Genomic DNA, 7,663 nt, shown 5'->3' with positions numbered 1-7,663 from the left:
GCGTCACTACTGCAGGTGTGTGGGCTGCAATGAGCTCCGCCCAGGCAGAGCAAAGACAGGAGAGAGTGAGAGAGCGAGACCAGAAATCAAAACAAAAACACATGTTGCCTCACTGGGCTAGCCAGGCAGACGCAGGGACCGTGACAGTGTAGATGTTTGCATTGTGTAAAGCTAAAATGCTGTTCTTGAATCAAATGCATTATGTGGTTTTACATTTTCTTGCTAAGTTGTCAAGTTCACAGTCATTTGAGATTCGTTTTAAGCGTCCTCCTGTCTGTAGAATTTATGTTGTCATCTGCTATGTATACCAGATGATTCAATTCTAAAAGTATTAGTAATTGACTTAAGCTGTTACTCACTGAACGGTCTTTTAACTTTATTTGAAATAAATAACTCTCTTCAAAGTTCATTTTAATCCCATTTTTATCACATTATTCACCTGTCGTCAATTAAACTAATTAACCTAATTACATATATGGTAATGTGCTAAATTTTTAACATATTTTTCCAGTCTTTTGTTGTCTCTCAGTTCCTTGAAAGCTAAATTGAAATTAAAATATTAAAATATTTTTCAAAAACAAAATAATTTGATATCAGTTAATGTGCTATCCTTGTGCTAAATTCAGTTAAATGTCAGAGGAAATTATTCAATTTTGGTTTTATTGATATGTTACACACAATTTTAACAAAAAAGAAAAATCTGTGGGTTTGCTTTCATACAAATTTTATCAAAGTAATAGAGTGTATTTATGAGTCATTTTCAGTTTTGATAATCAGGCTATTTTTTCAATTGCTTTTCCAATTCAGGGCTTCCTGGCTCCTCCTTGAATCGCTACCTTATCGTGGTGGAGGGGTTTGTGTGTCCCAGGGATCCCAAGGGCTATGTTGTCTGGGGGCTTTTGCCCCCTGGTAGGGTCTCCCATGGCAAATTGGCCCTGGGCGAGGGACCAGACAAAGAGCGATTCAGAAGACCCTTATGAAAAGGATACCCAGGGAACAGTTTACCCTGCCCGGGATAGGGTTACCGGGGCCCCGCCCTGGAGCCAGGCCCGGGGAGGGTGCCTGAGGGCGAGTGTCTGGTGGCCGGGCCTTAGTCCATGGGGCCCGGCCGGGCACAGCCCGAAGAAGAGACATGGGCCCATCCTCCTGCAGGCCCACCACCTGCAGGAGGCGCCATAGGGGTCGGGTGCATTGTGTGCTGGGTGGCGGCCAGGAGCGGAGGCCCTGGCGGACTGACTGCCAATAGGGACATGGAATGTCACCTCTCTGGTGGGGAAGGAGCCTGAGTTAGTGCGTGAGGCTGAGAGGTACCGGCTAGATATAGTCGGGCTCACCTCTACGCATGGCTTGGGCTCTGGAACCAGTCTCCTGGAGAGGGGCTGGACTCTGTCTCAGTCTGGAGTTGCCCCTGGTGAGAGGCGGCGGGCTGGGGTGGGTATTCTAATATCCCCTCGCCTTGCTGCCGGTACGTTGGGGTTTTTCCCGGTGGACGAGAGGGTTTGTTCCCTGCGCCTTAGGGTCGGGGAACGGGTCCTGACTGTCATCTGCGCTTATGCGCCGAGTGGCAGTTCAGAGTACCCAGCCTTCTTAGGGTCCCTGGGGGGGGTGCTGGAGGGTGCTCCACCTGGAGACTCTGTTGTCCTGCTGGGAGACTTCAATGCTCACGTGGGTAACGACAGCGAGACCTGGAGGGGCGTGATTGGGAGGAACGGCCTCCCTGATCTGAACCCGAGCGGTGCTTTGTTATTGGACTTCTGTGCTAATCACAGTTTGGCCATAACGAACACCCTGTTCGAACATAAGAGTGTCCATAAGTGCACGTGGCACCAGGACGCTCTAGGCCGTAGGTCGATGATCGATTTTGTAATCGTATCACCAGACCTGCGACCATATGTTCTGGACACTCGGGCAGAGCTTCAACAGCATTTCGAGGGAGACTGGGGACATTGAGTCCGAATGGACCATGTTCAGCGTCTCCATTGCCGAAGCTGCTGCATTGAGCTGCGGCCGCAAGGTGGTTGGTGCCTGCCGTGGTGGTAATCCCCGAACCAAATGGTGGACACCAGAGGTGAAGGGAGCCACCAGGCTGAAGAAGGCGGATACAGGAGGAATAATGCGGTTTTCATCCTGGTCGCGGAACACTGGACCAGCTCTTTATCCTCTCGAGGATACTTGAGGGTGCATGGGAGTTTGCCCAACCAGTCTACATGTGTTTTGTGGACTTGGAGAAGGCATTCGACCGTGTTCCTCGGGGTGTCCTGTGGGAGGTGTTGCGGGAGTATGGGGTGTCTGGCCCATTGCTACGGGCCATTCAATCCCTATACAACCGTTGCAAGAGCTTGGTTCGCATTGCCGGCAATAAGTCGGACTCGTTCCCGGTGGGTGATGGGCTCCGCCAGGGCTGCCCTTTGTCTCCGATTCTGTTCATAATTTTTATGGACAGGATTTCTAGGCGCAGCCAAGTGGCGGAGGGCTTTCGCTTTGGTGGCCTCAGAATCTCATCTCTGATTTTTGCAGATGATGTGGTTCTGTTGGCTTCATCGGGTGAGGGCCTCCAGCTCGCACTGGAACGGTTCGCAGCCGAGTGTGAAGCAGCGGGAATGAGGATCAGCACCTCCAAATCTGAGGCCATGGTTCTCAGCCGGAAAAGCGTGGAGTGCCCACTCCGGGTCGGGGATGAGTTCCTGCCCCAAGTGGAGGAGTTCAAGTATCTCGGGGTCTTGTTCGCGAGTGATGGGAGAAGGGAGCCGGAGATCGACAGACGGATTGGGGCTGCAGCTGCAGTAATGCAGACGCTGCACCGGTCCGTCATGGTGAAGAGGGAGCTGAGTGTAAAAGCGAAGCTCTCAATTTACCGGTCGATCTACGTCCCTACCCTCACCTATGGCCACAAGCTGTGGGTAGTGACCGAAAGAACGAGATCGCGGATACAAGCGGCAGAAATGAGCTTCCTCCGAAGGGTGGCTGGCCTCTCCCTTAGAGATAGGGTGAGAAGTTCGGCCATCCGGGAGGGGCTCAGAGTAGAGCCGCTGCTGCTCCACATCAAAAGGAGCCAGCTGAGGTGGTTCGGGCATCTGACAAGGATGCCCCCTGGGCGCCTCCTGGGTGAGGTGTTCCAGGCATGTCCCACCGGGAGGAGGCCCCGGGGCAGACCCAAGACACGCTGGAGAGATTATATCTCTCGGCTGGCCTGGGAACGCCTTGGTATTCCCCCGGATAAGCTGGAGGAGGTGGCTGGGGAGAGGGAGGTATGGGCCTCTTTGCTTAGGCTGCTGCCCCCGCGACCCGGCCCCGGATAAAGCGGATGAAGATGGACGGATGGATGGATGGATGGATGGATGGATGGATGGATGGATGGATGGCTTCCTGGCATAGATGAAAGGGCTGGGTCAAACCTGGATAGGTTGCAACTTTAATCCAGACCTAACATAAAGAGAAAGACAATTACTCACACGTGGCCAACTTAGAATCACCAGTTCAATTCAATTCAATTCAATTCAATTCAATTTTATTTATATAGCGCCAAATCACAACATAAGTCGCCTCAAGGCGCTTCATAGATACAGAGAAAAACCCAACAATCATATGACCCCCTATGAGCAAGCACTTTGGCAACAGTGGGAAGGAAAAACTCCCTTTTAACAGGAAGAAACCTCCGGCAGAACCAGGCTCAGGGAGGGGCGGCCATCTGCTGCGACCGGTTGGGGTGAGAGAAGGAAGACAGGATAAAAGACATGCTGTGGAAGAGAGACAGAGGTTAATAACAGATATGATTCAATGCAGAGAGGTCTGTTAATACATAGTGAGCGAGAAAGGTGACTGGAAAGGAAAAACTCAATGCATCATGGGAATCCCCCGGCAGCCTATGTCTATTGCAGCATAACTAAGGGAGGATTCAGGGTCACCTGGTCCAGCCCTAACTATATGCTTTAGCAAAAAGGAAAGTTTTAAGCCTAATCTTGAAAGTAGAGATATTGTCTGTCTCCTGAATCCAAACTGGAAGCTGGTTCCACAGAAGAGGGGCCTGAAAACTGAAGGCTCTCCCTCCCATTCTACTTTTAAAAACTCTAGGAACAACAAGTAGGCCTGCAGAGCGAGAGCGAAGTGCTCTAATAGGGTAATATGGTACTACAAGGTCATTAAGATAAGATGGGGCCTGATTATTTAAGACCTTGTATGTGAGGAGCAGGATTTTGAATTCAATTCTGGATTTAACAGGAAGCCAATGAAGGGAAGCCAAAACAGGAGAAATATGCTCTCTCTTTCTAGTCCCTGTCAGTACTCTTGCTGCAGCATTTTGGATTAGCTGAAGGCTTTTCAGTGAGTTTTTTGGACATCCTGATAATAATGAATTACAGTAGTCCAGCCTGGAAGTAATAAATGCATGAACTAGTTTTTCAGCGTCACTCTGAGACAGGATATTTCTAATTTTAGAGATGTTGCGCAAATGGAAGAACGCAGTCTTACATATTTGTTTAATTTGTGCATTGAAGGACATGTCCTGGTCAAAAATGACACCAAGGTTCCTCACAGCGTTACTGGAGGCCAAGGTAATGCCATCCAGAGTAAGAATCTGGTTAGATACCATATTTCTAGGCTTTTCAGGGCCGAGTACAATAACCTCAGTTTTATCTGAATTAAGAAGCAGAAAGTTAGCGGCCATCCAGGTCTTTATGTCTTTAAGACATTCCTGCAGTTTAACTAATTGGTGTGTGTTATCTGGCTTCATGGACAGATAGAGCTGGGTGTCATCTGCATAGCAGTGAAAATGTATGCTATGTCTTCTAATGATACTGCCTAAGGGAAGCATGTATAATGTAAACAGAATTGGTCCTAGCACTGAACCCTGTGGAACTCCATAATTAACCTCAGTGTGTGAAGAGGACTCTCCATTTACATGAACAAATTGGAGTCTATTAGATAGATATGATACAAACCACTGCATACCTACAGCATATTCTAATCGCTCTAATAGGATATTATGGTCGACAGTATCGAATGCTGCACTAAGGTCTAGCAGGACAAGCACAGAGATGAGTCCACTGTCAGAGGCCATAAGAAGATCATTTGTAACCTTCACTAAAGCTGTTTCTGTGCTGTGATGAGCTCTGAAACCTGACCGAAACTCTTCAAATAAACCATTCCTCTGCAGATGATCTGTTAGCTGTTTGACAACTACTCTTTCAAGGATTTTTGATATGAAAGGAAGGTTGGAGATTGGCCTATAATTAGCTAAGACTGCTGGGTCTAGAGATGGCTTTTTGAGTAAAGGTTTAACTACAGCTAGCTTGAAGGCCTGTGGTACATAGCCGATTATTAGAGATAGGTTGATCATATTTAAGATCGAAGAATTAATTAATGGCAGGACTTCTTTGAGCAATTTTGTAGGAATGGGGTCTAAAAGACACGTTGATGGTTTGGAGGAAGTAATTATTGAAGTTAACTCAGAAAGATCACTTAGAGAAAAAGAGTCTAACTTAACATCAATGGTACTAAGAGTAGCTGTAGATAATATTACATTTGTGGGATGATTACTGGTAATTTTTTCTCTAATGATAAAAATTTTATTTGTGAAGAAGTTCATGAAGTCATTACTAGTTAATGTTAATGGGATTGTTGGCTCAAAAGAGCTCTGACTTTTTGTCAGCCTGGCTACAGTGCTGAAGAGAAACCTGGGGTTGTTCTTATTTTCTTCAATCAGTGATGAATAGTAAGATGTTCTGGCTTTGCGGAGGGCTTTCTTATAAAGCAGCAAACTATTTCTCCAGGCTAAATGATGATCCTCTAAATTTGTGACACGCCATTTCCTCTCCAGATTACGAGTCATCTGCTTTAGGGTACGTGTTTGAGAATTATACCACGGAGTCAGGTACTTCTGATTAGAGACCTTAGTTTTCACAGGAGCTACAGTATCCAGAGTCGTACGTAGTGAGGAGGTGAAATTATTAACAAGATAATCGACCTCTGTTGGGGTAGCGTTCAGATAGCTGCTCTGCTCTGTGTTGGTACAGGGCATTGAAGATGATAACAGTGGGTGGATTATATTCTTAAACTTAGTTACAGCACTTTCAGAAAGACATCTACTTGATAAAGTCTACTCTCCACCGCTGTGTAATCAATTATTGTAAATGTAAATGTTATCAGGAAATGATCAGACAGGAGAGGGTTTTCAGGAAACACTGTTAAATGTTCAGTTTCTATGCCATATGTTAAAACAAGATCTAGAGTGTGATTAAAGTGGTGGGTGGGTTCTTTTACATTTTGAGAGAAACCAATTGAGTCTAATAACAGATTAAATGCCATGTTGAGGCTGTCATTTTTAGCATCTACATGGATGTTAAAATCACCCACAATAATTATTTTATCTGAGCTCAGAACTAAATTAGATATAAAGTCTGAGAAATCAGACAGAAACTCTGTGTAAGGCCCAGGTGGACGATAGATGATAACAAGTAAGACTGGTTTCTGAGTTTTACAGCTGGGGTGGACGAGGCTAAGCATCAGGCTTTCAAATGAATTAAAAGTCTGTCTTGGTCTTTCATTAATTAATAGGCTGGTGTGAAAAATTGCTGCCACACCGCCCCCTCGGCCTGTGCTTCGAGATTTCTGGTAGTTAGAATGACTCGGGGGTGTTGATTCATTTAAACTAACATAATCATCCTGCTGCAACCAGGTTTCTGTAAGGCAGAGTAAATCAATTTGTTGATCAATTATTAAGTCATGTACTAACAGAGACTTGGAGGAGAGAGACCTAATATTTAATAATCCACATTTCACTGTTTTACTCTTTGGTTCAGATGTGGATACTTTATTGTTCTTTCTTTGTAATTGTTTATGTTTAAGTTGTTTGTTGCTGGTTTTTAGTTTGTTTTTTGTCTGTTTGGGAGATGACACAGTCTCTATGGAGATGGGTTTTTGGGGGGGTAGCAGGAGGAGAGAAGCTGCAGAGAGGCGTGTAAGACTGCAACTCTGCTTCCTGGTCCCAACTCTGGATAGTCATATTTTGGGGGGTTTAATAAATTTGTCCATATTTCTAGAAATGAGAGCTGCTCCATCCAAAGTGGGATGGATGCCGTCTCTCCTAACAAAACCAGGTTTCCTCCAGAAGGTTTGCCAATTATCTATGAAGCCCACATAGTTTCTGGGACACCACTCAGACAGCCAGCAATTTAAGGAGAACATGCGGCTAAACATGTCACTCCTGGTCTGATTGGGGAGGGGACCAGAGAAAGTCCGACATTGTTTTGGCAAAGTTGCACACCGATTCAATATTGATTTTAGTGACCTCCGATTGGCGTAACCGGGTGTCATTACTGCCGACGTGAATAATGATCTTACTGAATTTACGTTTACCCTTAGCCAGCAGTTTTAAATTTCCTTCAATGTCGCCTGCTCTGGCCCCTGGAAGACAATTGACTATGGTTGCCGGTGTCTCTAGCTTCACATGTCTGAGAACAGAATCACCAATTACCAGAGTTTGACCCCCGGCGGGTGTGTCGCCGAGTGGGGAAAAACGGTTAGACACATGAACGGGTTGGTGGTGTACCTGGGGCTTCTGTTTAGGACTATGCTTCCTCCTCACCGTGACCCAGCCGCCCTCTTTCCCCAGCTGCTTGGGGTCTGCCGGGGAACAGCTAGGGGTAGGGTTGCCAACCGTCCCTTA

This window comes from Copadichromis virginalis, linkage group LG1 (genome assembly GCF_057382275.1).
Source record: "Copadichromis virginalis isolate Kocher_CV1m ecotype Utaka linkage group LG1, C_Virginalis_male_GT1.1, whole genome shotgun sequence".
In the NCBI taxonomy this organism is placed as follows: Eukaryota; Metazoa; Chordata; class Actinopteri; order Cichliformes; family Cichlidae; genus Copadichromis; species Copadichromis virginalis.
The sequence above is the reverse complement of the archived record's forward strand: the minus strand, read 5'-3'. Positions refer to the sequence as shown.